This window comes from Macrobrachium nipponense, chromosome 4 (assembly GCF_015104395.2).
Source record: "Macrobrachium nipponense isolate FS-2020 chromosome 4, ASM1510439v2, whole genome shotgun sequence".
Lineage (NCBI taxonomy): Eukaryota > Metazoa > Arthropoda > Malacostraca > Decapoda > Palaemonidae > Macrobrachium > Macrobrachium nipponense.
The window spans coordinates 110512879-110535378 of NC_061100.1; the positions used below are offsets into that span (position 1 = coordinate 110512879).

At 35.5% G+C, this 22500-nt stretch overlaps 1 protein-coding gene across 2 annotated transcripts in view; it reads left to right on the top strand.

Annotated features, from left to right (window-relative positions):
• Positions 1-22500, top strand: part of LOC135211702 (arrestin domain-containing protein 2-like) — a 362806-nt gene that overhangs the window by 133124 nt on the left and 207182 nt on the right. Inside the window, exon 2 of one of the 2 annotated variants that reach the window (XM_064244951.1) lies at positions 11232-11278. The exons of the other annotated variant lie outside the window; for it this stretch is intronic. The gene's annotated coding sequence lies outside the window, so the exon portion shown is untranslated. The remainder of the gene's footprint in view (positions 1-11231; positions 11279-22500) is intronic. 2 annotated transcript variants of the gene reach the window in all.

Here is a 22500-nt window from a genome sequence, read left to right on the forward strand (position 1 = left end):
GGCAGAGGGTGGAAGGGAGTCTTTTTTTGAGTCTGCAAACGAGAAGTCTTATGGAAAATAACGACGGGACATCACTGGGGGGGAAGTAGAGAAACAATACTAGAACGAGAAAAATAATGATAGATGGTTCCAGGTCTACAGAAACAGATGTCATTTCAGTATTTCATATAATCGTTAATTGACGTTTGGCCTGTCAGTTATAATCATTAATAGACGTTTGGCCTGTCAGTTATAATCGTTAATAGACGTTCGGCCTGTCAGTTATCCCCAGGTTATGTCAAAGAATTATCTGTTTCCTCGAATAAAGGAAACCGTAACTTGCTGAACCTCCTTCGCTCTTTTCTTGAGTCAAATGTCAACGCTCTCTTTATTAATTTAACTGGGGCTCCATTGATCCTTGATATGTAGGTCTCCTCTTCGTAAAGGTTACTACACGAGATAATGAGCACAGGTTGCTTGGACGCCACAGCAAGTATTCTATACATCACCATTAAGTTAGTGTAAGGACTCTAAGAGACAATTCGTCTATAGATTTTGAAGATGAAAACAACGATCCATTTCAACATTGTTAGTATCCTTATTGTTATTTATCTTTTAACCTGTAAATGAGAGTTGTTAATCCAGCACTGATATTTAAAAATGAGGTATGAGGTATGAGGTAGGCATAGCCGAAGAATTTGAAATTTAACCTAATACATTTCCGTCGTCGAACGTAGAGTTAAATGCCATTGCATATCCATTCTTCTCTTCATGAGAGAGAGAGAGAGAGAGAGAGAGAGAGAGAGAGAGAGAGAGAGAGAGAGAGAGAGAGAGAGAGAGAGCACTGTTATACTGAACTGAAAGGCTTTATATATTTTCTTTCATAGAGAACTGTGTATTTTCTTTTTCTCTATCAGAGCATGTCCACTATCTTTATACGTTATTTGATATCAAATTATCGTTAAGAGAAAACCCACAATAATTTTCTTGGATATCGTCTTCTGAATGTTATAATCCCGTGGACTCAAAATATGCTCAATTTGAGTAAAAAAAAAAAGAAAAAAAAAGAGCTCTTCGATTGTGAGACACTGACGCATGAAGTTTTAATGAGTATGAGTAAAAATGTCTGTCCCCTGAATGATTTTCAGACGGTTATGGTCATAATTATAGATACTCTTGACATTGTGGATGCTGTAGTGTTTTTCGCGTTTCAAATAATGTATTCCTGGTAATTATAAGTAACCCTCTAACAGGCTGTGCCTATTCTCACCATAGAGGAAACTGAAATACGTGAGAATTCTTACGATCGATCGAGAGGGAGAGAGAGAGATGATGATGATCTTCATGGAGAGAGAGAGAGAGAGAGAGAGAGAGAGAGAGAGAGAGAGAGAGAGAGAGAGAGATGATATTCTTCATAGAGAGGGAGGGAGAGAGAAGAGGAACTTTTCTTCAGAGAGAGAGAGAGAGAGAGAGAGAGAGAGAGAGAGAGAGAGAGAGAGAGAGAGATTGTCATTGTTATACCGTACTGAAAAGCTGTATATATATTTTTTCTCCACAGAGAATTGGACGGGACCGGGGGTGGGGAGGGGAGAGAGAGAGAGAGAGAGAGAGAGAGAGAGAGAGAGAGAGAGAGTTTGAGTGGACTATAACAGTCTTTTTGTTTCCGACCAGTTAGGTCTGCATCGTTCTCTTGTTTCGCCGAAGTAAAATCTTTCCTAAGCGGAGCTGTTGTTTTAAATCCTTTTTTGTTTATTCTAAAAAAAAAATAACCCATAGAATTGGTAAAGGATTTGTTATAGTCTAGTAGTTCAGTAGACTGTCCACGAACACACACGTACTCTCTCTCTCTCTCTCTCTCTCTCTCTCTCTCTCTCTCTCTCTCTCACACACATTTACATAAATATATGTAATAAATATGTCCACAAATATAAAGCCATAAAAAAAAAAAAAAAAAAAAAAAAAAAAAAAAAAAAAAAAAAAAAAAAAAAAAAAAAAAAAAAAAAAAAAAAAAAAAAAAAAAAAAAAAAAAAAAAAAAAAAACAACGGATAAAATCGAAGTCACTATAGCCCTGGAATAGCTGACACCCAAGGGAAATGATTATTGATATAAGTGCTTCGTCACCAACGGGATTCCAATCTATGCATGTTTGAGAGAGAGAGAGAGAGAGAGAGAGAGAATAGAAACTTTTCTTCATGGACATAGAGAGAGAGAGAGAGAATAGAAACTTTTTCTTATGAGAGAGACGAGAGAGAGAAGAGGGCGAGAGGAGGATTGGACGAGAGTGGACAGAGAGAGAGAGCGAGATCCTTCGAGAGGAGTTAGCCGAAGAGAACCGCTAAGGAGAGAGAGCATACGAGAGAGAGAGAGAGATATCTTTGGCCCCTGAGCCATCAAGAGAATACAATAAACTTCCTCGTGTATTTAGCAAGAAGTCATGAATATCTCAGCTTGATACCATCCAGTTACAATGAGTTCCTGTTAGTAACTGTATTAATGCTCAGAACAATTGTGTGAGTGATAAAGTTATTGTTATATATATATATATTATAATATATATAGTAATATATATATATATATATATATTATATATATATACATACATATGTATATATATATACATATATATATACATATATATATATATATATATATATATATATATATATATTATTGTAGATGTATGTATGTATGCATGTATGTATACATACATCCCTTACAATGATATGTATTATGGTGAATGGAAAAATAAATGCATTTTTAAACATCAGCCAAAGAAAAAATTAAGGTCACTGCCACGCATGGAACGCACTCTATCAATCAATGGGTTTCCAAGCTATCCTTTTCCCTTATGTACAAATACTAAGTCTCCACTTCGAAACGAGACTGTTTCATTAGTTCTTGCAAACTGGGTTAGTCAACACGATCTTGTGATTCATAACGAATCTCCCGATAAATCAGTGTGCCATTAATGTATTAGTATCCATGTCTCGTTATTCCTTCGATAAACCTATAATTCGAAACTGAACCCTCCATCAGAACGTGTCATCCTATGTCACTTCAGGCCATATATCTCGATTGTTAACTATTGTTTCTTTTATCCTAGAAATTTAAATATAAAATGAAGTACAGACTGATTCAGACGCTAGACGAAAAGATATATAGTCTCTGTAAATATATTGCCATTGTCCTCAATAGAAATTGCATGATTTTAAAATATGTATGACTTTTAATGGTCGCTGAAAAGCGTCAGCCACATTTCCTTTATGACAACTTTGTTTCCCATTATGTCTTTGAGGCAATGTAACCTTTAAAAAAAATATCCAGAGGAAACTCGTGTCTCACAACTTCACAATTCCGTCTGTAACCTGAGAGAGAGAGAGAGAGAGAGAGAGAGAGAGAGAGAGAGAGAGAGAGAGAAGGGCCTTTTAATCAACATTCTACCTGACGTTTCGGAGGAGCAACATGTCAATTTTAGTAGCAAAGCAAAAGATAATACTGAACGGCGAAAACTTAAAGTTCATTCACCGGATTTTCACACAGAAAACTCCACCTTCTAATTCCTTATGGCGGTTAAATTTACCGGGGGAAAAAATACACGAAGGTTTAGATTCAAGTTATTTTTCTCCTAGAATGTGTGATCTGTGGTCATATGATAAGTTTATAAAAGGCAGGACAGATACACACGCAAATGAAAAGGAAAGAGTGTTGACCACACAGGATGAAGTGATTACCTTAATGCCCCATTGACAAGGATGGTTTGGCTGAAATGGATGTAAGGCATAACCGAGTATTGGATTTCAATAAACAGAAATCCCAGCTGTAATGGTGGTGATAAAAAAAAACTAACTAGGATTTTTGGGATAATAAACACGTCGGGGAAACTCGAGATAATTGCATCTCAAAGTGCTTTTGATATCAAGGAATAGATGCTGTGGACTATTTAGGTTTCAAATACAACATAAGACCGTTTAATACTGTCTATGAACGTAAAAACAAAGAAACTAAGATGGTTTGTCCACGAAAAAATCAATTATGTGAGACCTTTCTTGCTATTAAGTTTAGTGATCGAGAGCATTTTTGTTGTTTTTCGCAGAGGGTATTAAATAAATTACTGAACGACATGTTATACAGTATTGCATTTGTTCTACTTTCAAAGACAACAACAAAAAATGATGTAAAAATCTGACGATTCTGCATTCAGATAAAACCCATAGGGAGGTAGTGCCGTCAGTCTTAAGGGTTCTTTGCAGCGTCCATTCGGCCCCTAGCTGCAACCGCTTTCATTCCTTTTACTGTACTTCCGTTCATATTCTCTCTCTTCCATCGTACTTTCCACCCTCTTCTAACAATTGTTTCCTAGTGTAACTGCGAAGTTTTCCTCCTGTCACAATTAGCAAATCTTTTTACTGTCAATTTCCGTTTCAGCGCTGAATGACCTCACAAGTTCTAGCACTTGGCCTTTGACCTAAATTCTGTATTCTGTTCTATTCTATCTTTAGATGGATGCTGCTGAACAACAGAAAAATATGCAGCACAAAAAATTACTAGAAATTCCATTTGGTAATGGGGTGTAACGATATTCCAATCTGCCTAAAAGTTAAATGTCAAAGTGGCATTTAAGAAATAGATCAGAGATGAAGAACTCCCCAGACAATACCAAAGAATGCTTATATTCGATCCCGTGTAAATTCCTGTGATGAAATCTTTGTAGGTCAAACTAGAAATGAGATGTCTACGACGGCAATGACGAAGTGGTCGATGACCCCTCCTTGCGTCAACAAGTTTTTAACCAAGTTCATGAACACAAATGACGTTTGTGATCTTATTAACACTTATCGATTTTTTGTTGTGTGTTACGTAATTCTCGTTTTTAAGTCAGTTGACTTAGTTCAAAGAGCGACGATTAATATACTGTTTTGTACCTAAAATTATTACTTCTGTGATTAATTTCGTTGTTATTATGAAACTTGAATAATTAGCCTATTAGTGTCAGTGGTTTTGATGTTCCTCGCATCATAAGCATCTTTGTAAATACGTAGTCATTGGTAACTAAAGGGCCCCATATACTGAACGATTGTATGAACGATTGTCGGTGTCGACATACACACACACACACACACCATTGAGACAATACGAACGATCTCCGCACAGATTTCAATCTGAACAAAGGTTTCGTCTCGGGAAGACATGGCATCATCTCTAAGCGCCTCAGTGGCGTGATCGGTATGGTCTTGGCCTGCCACCTCGCTGGCCGCGAGTTCGATTCTCGGGCATTCCATTGAGATGTGAGAGATGTGTATTTCTGGTGATAGAAGTTCACTCTCGACGCGGTTCGGAAGTCACGTCAAGCCGTTGGTCCCGTTGCTGAATAACCACTGGTTCTATGCAACGTAAAAAAAGCATCATCGCTAGAAGAGAGGTGGCAGAAAAAAAAGGAATGGTGGATGACTAAGAGAAATGAACTTTCTCACGGTGCTTTGCTCGAGGAACTTGCTTTAGAACCAGGAGACTGGAAACCTACTTGAAATTATTATCTTCAGTGTCTCCTGCCATCCAAATGATTGTTCTTTATACAACTCCATGAATTCTACCCAGAATTCCCTATCCACAAATGTCGAATTCATTCAGTAGTGGTCCAGACCTTCACAATACGTCTTTACACGTCAAGGATTGCTAAGATGCTGAAGATATCAGGCAGACAAACGCATTCATTGCGCGACCTGTGTACGACAGACATAAGTCACAAGCCAGCAACCTGATCGTGATAGATTCCCTCCGAGATCGTTCAGACCACTTAACTTCGCCCATTTTTGCATTCAGACAAGGCAATACGCAATGTTTTTGCAAACGATACAGACAATCGTTCATACAATCGCTCATTGTATGGGACCCTTGAAAGAAATATCCTTTAACTTTGCATCAAGCTAAATAACATAAAGTGTCAGACCACTGCCAGTTTCTTTTGGGTACTAATTTAATTCTAGGGATCATGTCAAGATTAGCGAACCCACTGTTTTTCAAGAAATATTATACCACTTTGATTCATATATATATAGCATATACATATTATACACACACACACACACACACACACACACACACACACACATATATATATATATATATATATATATATAATATATGCATGCATATATAAATCAAAGTGGTACAATATTGTCTTGAAAAATAGTGGGTTCGCTAATCTTGATAGGATCCAATTCTGGAACCAAAATACAATCTGGCTGAGTGATGCATGAACATGCGATAACGCCAAGGTATATATACGTTTTTCCATTAGTTAACCATTGTACACAATAATTTCACAGAATTACCCATCCCCCTATTCTCGTATATCATAACCATTATCGCAGGTGATGTTTTTTACTTCATTAACTGTTGCATTGTCATTTGTTGAAAAGGCTCCGATGGTGACAAAGTAATCCTTGAGAGTGATCGTCATATGCATTTGTTATCGGATGGTTGACGGATTTATGGACAGAGAGACCTTACTTTACGGACCTTATATCTTGTTCGGGTTGCCCCAGGTCCCTCAGTGTGAGGCCCCTCTAATGTCTACCAGAGAATTGCTGATGCATTTTCCGGTATATTTTGCATCTTCCAATTTGGATGGTCTGGGATGCAGCTTAGATATTGGTCGAGCTTATTCTTAAACACATCTGCGCTCATTCCTGATGTATTCCTCAGATGAGCTGGCAACGCACTGAATAGACGCTGCATTGTCGATGCAGTTGCGTAGTGGATTAATGTCCTGTGTGCTTTCCTTAGTTTTCCTGGTATAGTTTTGGGCACTATTAATCTACCACTGCCCGTATATTTTCAATATTTCAAGAGAGATATTTCGATTTGGCAAATTATATCAGGAAAGATTTTGAAAGCATTGAATAATGTCTTCTGTCTCTTGGTGTTATAAATTGCTGAACTCTCCCTCTCTCTCTCTCTCTCTCATCATCATCATCATCGTCATCGTCATCCTTCCCTTAAGATCGGGAATTCACTTGTTCCTTCACTTAAGTTTAAGGCTTTGCAGTGTCAACCGTATTCTTAGATTATAAATGATTAGATAGGTTCAAAGAGAGAGAGAGAGAGAGAGAGATTGTATTTTAGCGTAGAAGAACCGGTTATTGGTATATTTACATATGATATATTCTGTCAATCTATGAATATACGTATATATATATATATATAATATATATATATATATATATATATATATAGTATGTATATATGTATATACTATTTAAAACAGATCGTTCAGTGTTTCAAAGGCTGTAAAGTATCAGAATTGTTTTCTATGAAAGGAATTTTTTATCTAAACAAACAACACGCTGTTGGATTCATCATCAGAAATTCTTATGTCTAAGAAACAAAATGGTTCTCCACTATTTTTTTTAACCAGTCTGGAGTGTAATACACTGAGCTATAGAGAAACGGTCGAAGTGTACATGACTTTACACTAACTTTATAACTGCGTAAATGATATATTGGGAAATCATACATATAAATAAGGGCAAATGATTTACTGAAAGTGAAAAGGTCCAAATGAACATGAATTTACACTAACTTTACAACTGCGTAAATGAAATATAGGAAGATCATACTTATAAATGAGAGCAAATGATTTAACGAATGTCAAAATGGGTTCTTTCCTCTCGAAAATATTTTTGAGCTTATTTCATCATTTATGCGGAATTTTAAGTCATTCGTTTTTTTTGAATTAGTACAAAATTGTCAACACAGACAACAACGAATTTTGAGGCCAGCTTCCTTTAGAAATACTTAATCACTATAAAAAAAACTCTCATTATAATTCTCATTTTAAAAAAGAGCTCTGAAAACGACGACAGGAAGTACCGACACAAACCCCAACCCAAATTTTTTTTTTTCTTTTTTTTTTTTCCAAGGGGAACGTTTCGTTATGGTTCTCACGACGATAGCCACTAATAAGGCCACTGGGAGGACGTGGTCAGTTTGCTTTAGCCAGTGGGGAAAAGAGAGAGAGAGAAAAGTTAAGGATCTATAAACTATAGAAGGGGTAGCGAAGGAGAGCCGAAAGTTGCCCACAGAGACCAGACGGCTGGTGGTCTTAACCACTTTGGTTGATATAAAGTTTTTTCCCTTTTGGGCTTCATTTCATAATTGACTCTCTCTTTCGCTATATTACTCTTTATACATTTTTTTTTTCACCGTTTTATACTATACCTCATCTCATGTTTTTTTATTGGTTCAGTCTAGAACACTTTCGCTTTCACGTTGCTTGCTAACTGTTTTTTTATGCGGCGTATTTACATTGTATTTGCCCTTATGAAATCTTAAATGAGTCTCTGCTTGTTCTCCAGCATACTGTATCATTCTCAGTTTCATTCGCTCTTCTTCTCGGTCTTGTTTGCTCTGTCAACGTTTGTCTTGTATTATTCTTTTTTTATGCTTCCTTCCCTCCATTATTCCTTTGTCATCCTCCTGGACTCTTTGAATGTGCATCGTGTACATCAAGTTCAAAAGTCCACGGACACTCTCGTCGAAGTGAATTGATCTAAGTCTAGCTCCAAACTGTACAAGTTAAGTATATCTTAGTTTTACCAGACCACTGAGCTGATGAACAGCTCTCCTAGGGCTGGCCCGAAGGATTAGATATTTTTACGTGGTTAGGAACCAAATGGTCACCTAGCAACGGGACCTACAGCTTATTGTGGGATTCGAACCACACTATATCGAGAAATTAATTTCTATCACCAGAAATAAATTCCTCTGATTCCGCGTTGGCCGAGCCGGGATTCGAACTTCGGACCACCGAATTTGCAGCCGAGTGCGAAAACCACTCGTCCAGCGATGAACTTCCAAACTGTACAAGTAATGACCATTGACTGTTAGTGTGCTGCTGAATTCGACTACAGTCTCTCATTTCCATATTTTCAATCATATTGACTGTCAAAAGTCTGAGGATTTTCGGAGACCACTAGGGCCGGAAATTCGTTAAATTCAAACTTAGGCCTAAAAGGCGCCGATTTTGTAGAATTGAATTTACTGCATCAACTTCGTGGGAAATTCCATTATGTGGTGCAGCAGTTAGGGAGTGGATGGTAATTTCCTTTCTGTATTTCCCATTGAACACCAAATTCTTTGGAAGCTTGAATTTCAAGTCAGTGGCCCTTTGGTGGGCTTGTTCCTTATGAATAGGGTTCATCAGAATACTCATGAGGCCAATGGTACCCACATACGTCAGAGCGTTCTGCAAGCCGTAGACTGCTGATGGAAAATATCATGTAGCTTAGTAGCCTCTCGTGGATGGTTGTGGAACCCCTGGGCAGGAAATGCCCCATAAAATGACAGGTGAGCTGTTTAACTGGTGGTAATTGCTGCTTAACTGAATCTGCCTGTAAAAATTGATATCCCGGAATCTGTCTCAGTAATCGGATATATATATATATATATATATATATATATATATATATATATATATATATATATATATATATATATATATATATTAGACTGATCTCTCTCTCTCTCTCTCTCTCTCTCTCTCTCTCTCTCTCTCTCAGATCCCGTAGGGGGTTAGTGCCTTCATTGGACCTCATGGGGTGCACTGTAGCCATTACTTAAGGTTCTTTGCAGCGTGCTTTCGGCCACTAGATGCAACAACTTTCGCTCGTTTTACAGTACCTCGTTTCATATTCTCTTACTTCCATCTTACTTTCCACCCTCTCCTAACACTTGATTCATAATGCAACTGCTTTGGGGTTTTTCTCTTCTTACACGTTTTATAGGTCCTAGTGCTTGGCCTTAGGGCTAAATTCTATATTCAACTCACCTCCAAAATCAATGAAACTAAAGGCCGAATTCCAGTCTACTACTACTACTTGAGCTCTTCTAACCTCCGTCGACGTCCCTCTCAGCTGTCGTAGGCACTTTGGCACCAGAACACGACCGCAGGTAGCTGCTAGACAGCGCCTTCGCCCCTTGGAGTGATCGCTCTTCAGAGAGAAGGACACCTACATCAGTTAGTAATCTGGAGGAGTTTGAGACCGTGATATACCTGGAACATGAGTTTGCAATTAAATGCCAAGGGAGATGACGTTTGGACGGGGGGTGGTGTTGGGGGCGATGGGCTCTGTTTAGTAAAGGAAGGGGGGGAAGGGTCTATTTAGTAAAAGGATTAATAAGGGAGAGGAAATTAGTAATAGGACGGGGAAGGAAGGGAAAGGAGGACGGGGGCGTTGGGGGTCGATGGGTTCTGTTTAGTAAAGGAAAGGAGGCGAAGGTTCTGTTTAGTACAAGGAGTAAGAAGGGAGAGGAGATTAGTAATAGGAGGAGGAAGGAAGGGAAAGATTTAGTGAGTAGTTAATCACCGATTTCTGCATAGCGAACGACCTCATATTTTGGAGCTGGAATATATGAGTTTTGTAATTGCAAACTACAAGTGGGAATTCTGGAATGTTTTGTAGATTTGAGCCATCTTTTCATTTTTAGTCGTATATTTTTAGTTTGTCTTTATTATGCTGCTGTTGGTACTCATTTTTTTATTGTTTCTTATAAATTATCTTTCTTTTACTTCAATATAATAATTTTTTCTTCCCAGTCCGTAAGTCATTCAAATAAAACTAAGAAAAAATAGATATTTTTGTACCCTAAAGAAACTGTTGAGTTTCTTTTTTTTTTAAGTTACCGCATTCAGAGGATAGAATGTTCTAAAAATGTTTCATAAAGTGTACTTATCAAAAAAATTTAGAAAGATCGTAGTAGCAGGAATAATAAACGACTTTTGCTTATCAAAGTTCTTTTTATTTTTTTAAATAAATTTAGGAAGATTATAGTAGCAGGAATAACAAATTAATTTTTTCTTGTTTCAAAACGTATTTTTGTGTCGTTCACCCGATCTAGATACCTATAAAGTGCATTGTGTTCCTTATCATTTTTTATGAAAATTTAGGATATTCATAGTAGCAGGAAAATTGAATTATTTTTTTTTAGTTTCATAAATAATTTTGTATTACTGACATTACCTGCATTGTGAAAATAAAGAAAAAATACTGTTTTTATTCGTAAGGATAAGAAACACATTTATTTATTTTGTTTCTTTTTGTGCGTTTCAAATTGTATTTTTATGTCATGGACATTACTAGTATAGTGCAAATAAAGAAAATAATTTTCTCGCAACCACACACCATAACCTTCATTGTCAGAAGAGGGAAATATTTCCATTATTATAAGATCTTTCCTTTTCTTTCCTCAGGTAATCCAGGAGCTTCCAAGGTCCCGTGTTGATGGGATGAGTTGAAAGTAAGTTCTCGCGTTGTTTTTATTTTTTCTTCTTTTTCAACTTTGAGTGTTGAAGGAATTGAAGGGAAGCGATTGTTAGGTCTACTCGTGGACTATCTAGTTTATTTTGCAGTTTATTTGCGATAGATATATATATATATATATATATATATATATATATATATATATATATATATATAATATATATATATATATATATATATATATATATATATATATATGTGTGTGTGTGTGTGTGTGTGTGTATGTATAGATATATAAAGTATATTTATATAATATATATTGTGTGAATGTAGGGAGCGTACATAGAAATCCGTGATTTTTTTTAAATAATCATCTTTGAAGCAGACTCGTTTTCTTTTTGTTTTGTTTTTTTAATGAACGGCCTGTGAGAAAAGGAAGAGAATGACGTCTCTTTCACACTCGAGTAAGAACTCGAAAACGGGACTTGAACACAAGACTGAGTGGGAGAGCTGCAGCCTTATGATGCGATTCGAGTGCGACTCGAGAGAGTCTTGCTCGTTGACTCTGGAGGGACAAGTGGATGAAACTTAACCAAGTGAGGACGAGTGAGACAAATGAAACGGGCCATTGCTTCCACTCTCCTACGTACTTTTTTTTTTTTCCTCTCTCTCTCTCTCTGGAATTCCTCTGTATCTCATTTCGTGAGAGATACTCGATTTAAATACACGCTCTTTGCGGAGAGAATTTTAATGTGCGCACTACACTTATTAGTTTGTGAAAATATAACTTTTATTTTAGTTGTAAAGTGTAGCTTCCATTAACAACTGCATCCTTTCAACAAATACCTTTTTGTCAGCCTTCGTTTATTTTCCAGAAGAATGATTCAAAACAACAAAAACTTGACGGCGAAAAGAACATTCTGTTTTATTTTATTTTATTTTTGTTTATTGTTTTTTTTTTTTCATCTGAATGACGTTCAACAAATGGTGTCAGATTTATTTTTGCTTTACTGTCAGTCAGCCTAATTAAGCATTCATTATACTTAACGTTTTTTCTCGTTCGTTTAACCTAAGCTTTCCTACTAACCCAGACCTGCAGCCTGGAATGGTACTTAGTGAGCTAAGCTTAAAGGACATTAGCAGTTTGAAGTTTCCGTTAAGATTGACATGGGAATAATTATTCTCGCGAAATGTCTAGCATTTTGCGGAATGAGATTAGGTTATGAGATATCATTCGATACATTTTTTTTATGGCATTAAAAAGATTTTGAAGCCATGATGTATGAGATCAATTTATTCTTAGTTAAGTAATTACTCGGCAATTATATTTATAAAACTTTTATTAGGAAAATATAATTTCTTCACGAAAGTCTAGCATTTTGAGGAGTGAGATTGTGTTAAGAGATATCATTCGATAAAATTTGTTTTCTCTGGCACTGAAAAGATTTTGAAGCTATCGTGTATGAGATCGATTTACTATTCACTCTCGTAATAGCTTAAAGAACGCATTGTCATCATCAAATTATTTAATGTCGCCTTCCTCAGTGGCGTGATCGGTAAGGTCTTGGCCCGCCACCTCGATGGCCGCGAGTTCGATTCTCGGGCATTTCACTGAGGGGTTATAGATGAGTATTTCTGGTGATAAAAGTTCACTCTGGACGTGGTTCGGAAGTCACGTAAAGCCGTTGGTCTCGTTGCTGAATAACCCATGCAACGTAAAAACGCCGTACAAGCAAACAAACAATTGGATAAAAATTCAAATGAATACTTTGCGTGGGTGACAAACTGTCAAGGTTTCTAGCCAATTGAAGCAGTAAACAGAAATAAATGACGCCATTGATAGGAATTTGCCATTGCCTCATTAATAGCCAGCTGCCTCTTTTGTGGAAAATGTTTAGGGCAAACTTTGCCCACCATTTCGTGATTAGGCGAAGCTGCGAATACCCAAGTGCCCAGGTGTAAACAGTCTGAGTGTTTTATTCATATCAGTTCATTTTCACTTCGTTCATTTTTATTTTTGGGTCGTCTTTATTTTCCTGTCTCATCCAGACTATATAATTTTCAGACGTCTTCCAGTTTCAAGTATATAATTTCCAGACTTCTTCCAGTGTGAATTACTCGTTGTTTGGGGATGGTTCAGCGCTGATGTGGGGGTGATAAGCTATGGAAAATTTCCAGTAATTTGGAACTGCTTGAAAGAAGAGACTTGGAGCAAGAAAAAGTTGAATGAGAAAAGTATGTAAGCCTTTTAGGAACTTCGGTGAAGTAGCTAATGCTGTACACGTTTAGTGAATGTTGGTCAAGTCAGTGGATGGGCTTAGCAGTTACTTTGTAGAGAAATTAGTCCCATGAAGAGGAAGGGAGAGATAGAATAAATTTGCAATAGGGGAGCCTTTTCCCTATGAAATAAGAAAATCAGAACTTCTTCAGTGTCAAGATTATTCCCTTGGATCGTGTCTTTGACGAATTTATTTTACCAAAGGAAATAAGGTGGACTGACAAAGTTGGTCATTGAATGGGAGAATTTCTTGAAGGGTAACGAACAAAAAATCAAAATATTTCTTACACTGTAGAATCGTATCACTTGCCAGTCAGGTTTAAATTCATAAGCGAAATGCTTTACAGAGAGTACGGACAAAATTGGGGAACATCACTGTCATGTAATAGTGCTTTAGAATATGATTCATAGTTCAGTTGTTTAATTTAGTTTAGAGCAAGATACGACTAGAATGACATATACATATGCCACTGAAATACTTAAAATGAGAAAACAACTTGAAGAGGAGGAACGCAAAAACATAAAAAAAGAAATATATCATCGCGACGACAGGAACCTCACGATCAAAAGGAATTCTGTAAAATGAAAAACACTCCTCGAAATACAGACGTTGAGAATCACAGCAACATAAATGAGAGAGTTCTGATATAGCTACGTCACAGGGAATCCTTGAAGGAGCTTTATTGTATGCTCTGTTGTTGCACAGGAGGGACGTTATATAGACACACGAGGTGAATTCGTTTTCAGTCTGATTTTATAAAGCCATCATGATTAATAAGATATAATGTAGGAGACATCTGGTTGCAATACTGATGTTAAAGGTCGTGGTTTCATGAGAGAATGCCAAATACTTTTCAAGACATAATCCCCATTTCCTTCGTGTTTTCTACCCCTTTTCATCTTTAATGCTGGTATTTGCACACACACAAACAGATACATACATATATAGTATATAACGCGTTTGTGTGAACATACCAGTCCCATTTGCAATTTGACTTGATTCCGAATAAAAATTAGTTTACATATTAATTGGGTATATGACTTTGATAGAGAAAATGGAGGGAACCAAAGCCATTATATTAATTGTCGTGTTATCAACTCGCAGAGAGAGAGAGAGAGAGAGAGAGAGAGAGAGAGAGAGAGAGAGATTGCGATCTCTCTCTTTTTATTCAGATGAAGCACTCTGGCCCCAAAGGGAAAGGGCCAAATCTATTTCCACCATGAAATAGGATATTATGTGGAAATGATCCTATTATCCTGCATCGCTGTAGACACTTGTGGCTCTCTCTCTCTCTCTCTCTCTCTCTCTCTCTCTCTCTCTCTCTCTTTATGAATGGTTTTTAATATAGGTCCTCGTTAGACGAGTGGTTAACATACTCATCTACGGTTTTGGTAGTCCGAAGTTCGCTTACCCGCTCTACCAACGTTGAATCAGAGGAATTTATTTCTGGCGATTAGAAATTCATTTCTCGATGTAATGCGGTTCGGATCACACAATAAGCTGTGGGTCCCATTGCTAGGTAACCAATTGGTTCCTAGCAAAAAAATGATAATAATAATAATACCTAATCCTTTTGGCCAGCCGTAGAGGAGCTGTTAATCAGCTCATTGGTCTGGTTGAATTAAGATATATTTAACTTTTTTTCATTAGTCCAAAAGTTTTGTATTAAAATGAAACATATTATGAATGATAACCAATAATAACATTACTTCCCTTAATTCTAGTTGGTTTCAGCTTTTAATTACAGAATGTTTTCTTTTTGCAACAATATACATATATATATATATATATATATATATATATATATATATATATATATATATATATATATATATATATATATATATATATATATATATATTTATTTATATTTGCCCATCATAAATTATATTCATTTCTTTCTATCCCACAAAATCATAGCGATGTAATGAAAGTGCAATATATATATATATATATATATATATATATATATATATATATATATATATATTATATATATATAATTACAGAATGTTTTCTTTTGCAACAATATATATATATATATATATATATATATATATATATATATTGTTGCAAAAGAAAACATTCTGTAATTATATATATATATATATATATATATATATATATATATATATATATATATATATTGCACTTTCATTACATCGCTATGATTTTGTGGGATAGAAAGAAATGAATATAATTTATGATGGGCAAATATAAATAAATAAATAAATAAATAAATATATACTATATATAAATATATATATATATATATATATATATATATATATATATATATATACTATATATATATATATATATATATAAGCGAATACCACGGGAAATGACAGTCAGGAATCCAAGCGCTTTCGTCTTTATTAAGACATCGTCAAGGAGCTACTAAAGTACAATCGGAGAGGAAGGCCTCAGGTACAAACAAGATCAGGAATACCAGATGGTTAATTATCAAAAGGGTAAAAATTAAAAGGGATAATCCAGGATTATCGGATATCACACGGTCACAAACTTAAACAGATTCTGACCCTAACCGAAATTACAAAGTATCTTTACAGTCCAAAACATGTAAAAACTGAATATATTAATTTTGTTGCTTATATTTATCTACAACTTTTTTCATTATGAAAGCATCAAGTTTAAATAAACCAAGACTTAAATTTAGAACATTTCTATTATTTGACTTGATAAAACAAGATTCAATGATATTCCTTTTAACTGTGTCATTACATGGACTAAGGCTCTTGCTTGACTCCAGTTAATAGGATGGTCTAAATCTCTCATATGTACAAATAATGCATTCGATATTTGCCCAGTTCTCACAGAATATTGATGTTGCTTAAGACGCTGTGAAAGAGATTTGCCAGTCTGTCCGTAATAGATTTTATCACACTTTTTGCAAGGAATTTCATATATGCAGCCTGGAAGATCTTTAGGAGAATTTTTGATTACTAAACTCTTGACATTAATATTACTGAAAACAACATTTATGTTAAAAAGCTTTAAAATTCTAGGAATATCTAAAAACCTTTCATCATAAGGTAATTTTAGAATGTTATGCTTACTAAATTCAAGTTTGTCATTAGTTGAATAAAATGTTTTTCTAGCTCTTTTCCATGCCACATCTACAAAAGTCCTTGGGTATTTAAGTTTCAGTGCAATATCATAAATAGTTTTAATTTCAGCGTCAATAAACTGCGGGCTACAGACACGTAAAGCCCTTAGGAACATCCCAGAAAAAACAGAGAATTTAACATTTTGATGGTGATTGGAGTAGTAATGAACAAAAGAGGCAATATTAGTTGATTTTCGAAAGACTGAAAAGGTGAAATTTCTATCATTTCTATGGACAGTTACATCAAGAAAATTCAAATTACAATTTCTTTCTTCCTCTACAGTAAATTTTATAGAAGGGACTAAATTATTGAGATTATTAAGGAATTCCTGGAGGTTTTCGTGAACTGGCCAAATACAGAAGATATCATCCACGTATCTAAACCAAATAACTTTTTGGGGCAAAATTCTTGGTAAGAGTTTTGTCTCAAAAAATTCCATGTAAATATTGCTAAGGACAGGAGATAAGGGATTACCATGGCCATGCCAAACTTTTGTACAAAAAATTCCCCATTGAAACAAAATTTACTATCTTTGATACATAACCTTATGAGACTAATGAGATTTTCTACACTTAATTAAGGGAATGTCATGACGCTCTAATTCCTCTTCCAAATATTCAAGTAAGTCATCTACAGGCACTTTTGTAAATAAAGAGACAACATCAAAACTAACCATATTAAAATCATAATTCAAATTTAAACTATTCAATTTGTTTATAAAATCAACAGTGTTTTTTAACATTCGTGTTAGAAATATTTCCTACCAAAGGAGTAAGAATTTTACAAGCCATTTAGATAAATTATACGAAACTGAGCCCACTGAACTAATGATTGGTCTGATAGGGTTATTGATTTTATGTGTCTTGACTAAACCATACATGTAAGGTAGGGAGGCGCATTACGGTGTAAACTGTTTAATTAAATGGTCCAAGCCCTTCAAAATGGATTTAATTTGTTTATTAAAATGGGAGTTAACTGTCTGTGTAGGGTCAGACCTCAGTTTCGTATAAGTATCAGTGTCATTTAGCAATGTCATTATTTTACTTATATATATGACACTTTTATTCATAATTACCACTGCATTAGATTTTATCTGCTTTTGTCACCTTCACTGTTTCGTCTTCTTTAATTTTCTTAAAAGCCTGGAGAAATCTCACGGGTACATTAGGGGGAGAAGGTTTACTCATAGCACCATACACAATACCTTTACAAATATTGATATCATCAGGGCATAGGTTTTGATTCAATTTTTCTAAATAACAAAAGGATTTTGAGATGTCGACACAGTCCAGGTTACCATTAAATACACCAAAGCTTAACCCATATCCCAAAGCCGCTGTCGTAGCACTATCCACTGGTTTGTCAGATAAATTAATCATGAAGTCCACGTTGCATGCTTAGTCCAGTCGCTTCCAGCAATAAGATTTTTCAGCTTGACTTGGAGCTTCCTTTCAAGACGGTTGCAGCACTTTCTCAATTTTCCATAGCATAATCCATCATCGATTCTTCCAATCGACAGGAACCGTCTGATTAAAGCTATACCGTCTGCTTCCGTACACTTAGAAGCAGACGGTATAGCTTTAATCAGACGGTTCCTGTCGATTGGAAGAATCGGATGATGGATTATTGCTATGGAAAATTGAGAAAGTGCTGCAACCGTCTTGAAAGGAAGCTCCAAGTCAAGCTGAAAAATCTTATTGCTGAAAGCGACTGGACTAAGCATGCCAACGTGGACTTCATGATTAATTTATCTGACAAACCAGTGGATAGTGCTACGACAGCGGCTTTGGGATATGGGTTAAGCTTTGGTGTATTTAATGGTAACCTGGACTGTGTCGACATCTCAAAATCCTTTTGTTATTTAGAAAAATTGAATCAAAACCTATGCCCTGATGATATCAATATTTGTAAAGGTATTGTGTATGGTGCTATGAGTAAACCTTCTCCCCCTAATGTACCCGTGAGATTTCTCCAGGCTTTTAAGAAAATTAAAGAAGACGAAACAGTGAAGGTGACAAAAGCAGATAAATCTAATGCAGTGGTAATTATGAATAAAAGTGACTATATAAGTAAAATAATGACATTGCTAAATGACACTGATACTTATACGAAACTGAGGTCTGACCTACACAGACAGTACTCCCATTTTAATAAACAAATTAAATCCATTTTGAAGGGCTTGGACCATTTAATTAAACAGTTTACACCGCAATGCACCTCCCTACCTTACATGTATGGTTTAGTCAAGACACATAAAATCAATAACCCTATCAGACCAATCATTAGTTCAGTGGGCTCAGTTTCGTATAATTTATCTAAATGGCTTGTAAAAATTCTTACTCCTTTGGTAGGAAATATTTCTAACACGAATGTTAAAAACAATGTTGATTTTATAAACAAATTGAATAGTTTTAAATTTGAATTATGATTTTAATATGGTTAGTTTTGATGTTGTCTCTTTATTTACAAAAGTGCCTGTAGATGACTTACTTGAATATTTAGAAGAGGAATTAGAGCGTCATGACATTCCCTTAAGTGTAGAAAATCTCATTAGTCTTATAAGGTTATGTATCAAAGATAGTAAATTTGGTTTCAATGGGGAATTTTTTGTACAAAAGTTTGGCATGGCCATGGGTAATCCCTTATCTCCTGTCCTTAGCAATATTTACATGGAATTTTTTGAGACAAAACTCTTACCAAGAATTTTGCCCCAAAAGTTATTTGGTTGATACGTGGATGATATCTTCTGTATTTGGCCAGTTCACGAAAACCTCCAGGAATTCCTTAATAATCTCAATAATTTAGTCCTTCTATAAAATTTACTGTAGAGGAAGAAAGAAATTGTAATTTGAATTTTCTTGATGTAACTGTCCATAGAAATGATAGAAATTTCACCTTTTCAGTCTTTCGAAAATCAACTAATATTGCCTCTTGTTCATTACTACTCCAATCACCATCAAAATGTTAAATTCTCGTTTTTTCTGGGATGTTCCTAAGGGCTTTACGTGTCTGTAGCCCGCAGTTTATTGACGCTGAAATTAAAACTATTTATGATATTGCTGAAACTTAAATACCCAAGGACTTTGTAGATGTGGCATGGAAAAGAGCTAGAAAAACATTTTATTCAACTAATGACAAACTTGAATTTAGTAAGCATAACATTCTAAAATTACCTTATGATGAAAGGTTTTTAGATATTCCTAGAATTTTAAAGCTTTTTAACATAAATGTTGTTTTCAGTAATATTAATGTCAAGAGTTTAGTAATCAAAAATTCTCCTAAAGATCTTCCAGGCTGCATATATGAAATTCCTTGCAAAAAGTGTGATAAAATCTATTACGGACAGACTGGCAAATCTCTTTCACAGCGTCTTAAGCAAACATCAATATTCTGTGAGAACTGGGCAAATATCGAATGCATTATTTGTACATATGAGAGATTTAGACCATCCTATTAACTGGAGTCAAGCAAGAGCCTTAGTCCCATGTAATGACACAGTTAAAAGGAATATCATTGAATCTTGTTTTATCAAGTCAAATAATAGAAATGTTCTAAATTTAAGTCTGGTTTATTTAAACTTGATGCTTTCATAATGAAAAAAGTTGTAGATAAATATAAGCAACAAAATTAATATATTCAGTTTTTACATGTTTTGGACTGTAAAGATACTTTGTAATTTCGGTTAGGGTCAGAATCTGTTTAAGTTTGTGACCTCGTGTGATAACCGATAATCCTGGATTATCCCTTTTTAATTTTTACCTTTTGATAATTAACCATCCTGGTATTCCTGATCTTGTTGTACCTGAGGCCTTCCTCTCCGATTGTACTTTAGTAGCTCCTTGACGATGTCTTAATAAGACGAAAGCGCTTGGATTCCTGACTGTCATTTCCGTGGTATTCGCATTATGAAGTCACGTGCATCTACTGTGATTTTTTAAGCATATATATATATATATATATATATATATATATATATATATATATATATATATATATATATATATATATATATATATATATATATATATATATATATATAATGTCCGTCATAAATTTTATCACATTTTTTTTACCCCAGAAAAACATAGCGATGTAATGAAAGAAAGTAATGTACGTAAATTAGAAAAAGATACAATAAAATAAATTGTAAGAGTGATGCGGTCAAAAGTTTTTATATATAAATTTCAAATACTGATGCATTCCTCTGCTATAAATGTTCCTCCTATACTTTTGCCTGGTGGGTTCTATGCTTCATTCATTTGGTTCTGCGAACGGGAACATTGTTCACTCATTACCTCTCGTGCTCCTAGATGCAATGCATTGTCCTGCTCCTAGACGCAGTGCTTTGTCCTGCTCCTAGACACAATGCGTTGTCCTGCTCCTAGACACAATGCGTTGTCCTGCTCCTAGACACAATGCTTTGTCCTGCTCCTAGACACAATGCGTTGTCCTGCTCCCAGACGCAGTGCATTGTGCAGGAGCCATTTTTCTTACAAATTCCTAATTCCTGGAGGAGCTGGGAAAGAGAATTTGGGCAGAATGAGCTGAGAAATGTTAGCAAACAAGTGCAACCTCTTCCCTAAGAAAGCAAGTTTTGATGCATATTTGAGCATAACACCTAGGTCTTACAAAAGTTGTCGAGAGCTTTATTAGCAGAGAATCAGTCTTTGTTTTAGCTCTACATTGGATCAAGATATTAAATTTATTCTTAGTATAAGGAAACGTCTTCCTTCAAAGCGTTGTGGTACAGCAGTTCATAGCAAATATTAAGTGCCGTGAGTGTAGCAGCAGGAGAGGTTGCGAGTGCATAGTGTACCCAGTCTTAGAAACCCAGATGAATGAAACGCAGAAGCCATCAATCAGAGGGTTAGGGGAGAAATTTATATCAAAGGAAGATGCATATTCTTCAATATTCAAAGATGAGCTTCACTAACACGACGGGGCTCGAGAAGAGGGTGTTTTGGCGACCAAGAGCTCCCAACAGGAACTCCCAAAATACCAAACTGGGAAGAAAATTGAAGGGGAGATGTGGTGGTTAAAGCAGTGAATTTATGACAGCGATCCAAAGATTCAAGAGAGGACATCATTTTATAAAAGTTACTAGAATGATCTTGGGTAAAGATTGATTGATTGATTGAGGGTTTACTGTTGTCATAACATTGTTGTTATTAACCCCGTAAGTATGAAAAGATTAAAAGTTGCAATAGATGCGTGGTATTGTTGATGTGAAGGATGTTATTTGTATTAGATAATTTTTTCCTAATTTATCTATAATTATAATAGAAATGCGAAGTGCTTCTGTTCCCCCTCCTGCACCCTCCCATTAGAGCCAAGTGAACAGAGCCACCTAGTGTGAGGTAAATCGAAGTCTCCAAGGAAGAGAACTTTATCGTGTTTGTGTGTGTGTGTGCGTGTGTTTGTCCTTGAGAGAAAATAGCAAAGACTCGTGGGGTAAGGTAAGATAGTTTAAGACAGAGCAAAGTTCGTGGAATTATTCGAGTAATAGCACAAGTAGAGAATAATAGTAGGAATTAAGAAAAAAATTAGGAAAAGTATATCATATAGAGCAGATTGGTCTGATTGGAGATCCAGAACAAATTCTGCAGTATGCACAGGCACATTCTCAAACGAAAGCACGGGCAAAGGGCAGGTATATACAGTGAGAGATGTGAAAAGGATTCAGATAGACCTCACTTCAAAGAAGTGCTAAGGTTTAAGTGGCTGTCTGTAGAGGTCAGATTGCTGGTCATACCAAAAAACATTAGAAAACTAAATCAAATAAAGTCATACTCCCATTACAACTGCTGGATAAGCCTACCTTCCCAACATTAGTATATTCAAAGACCTGC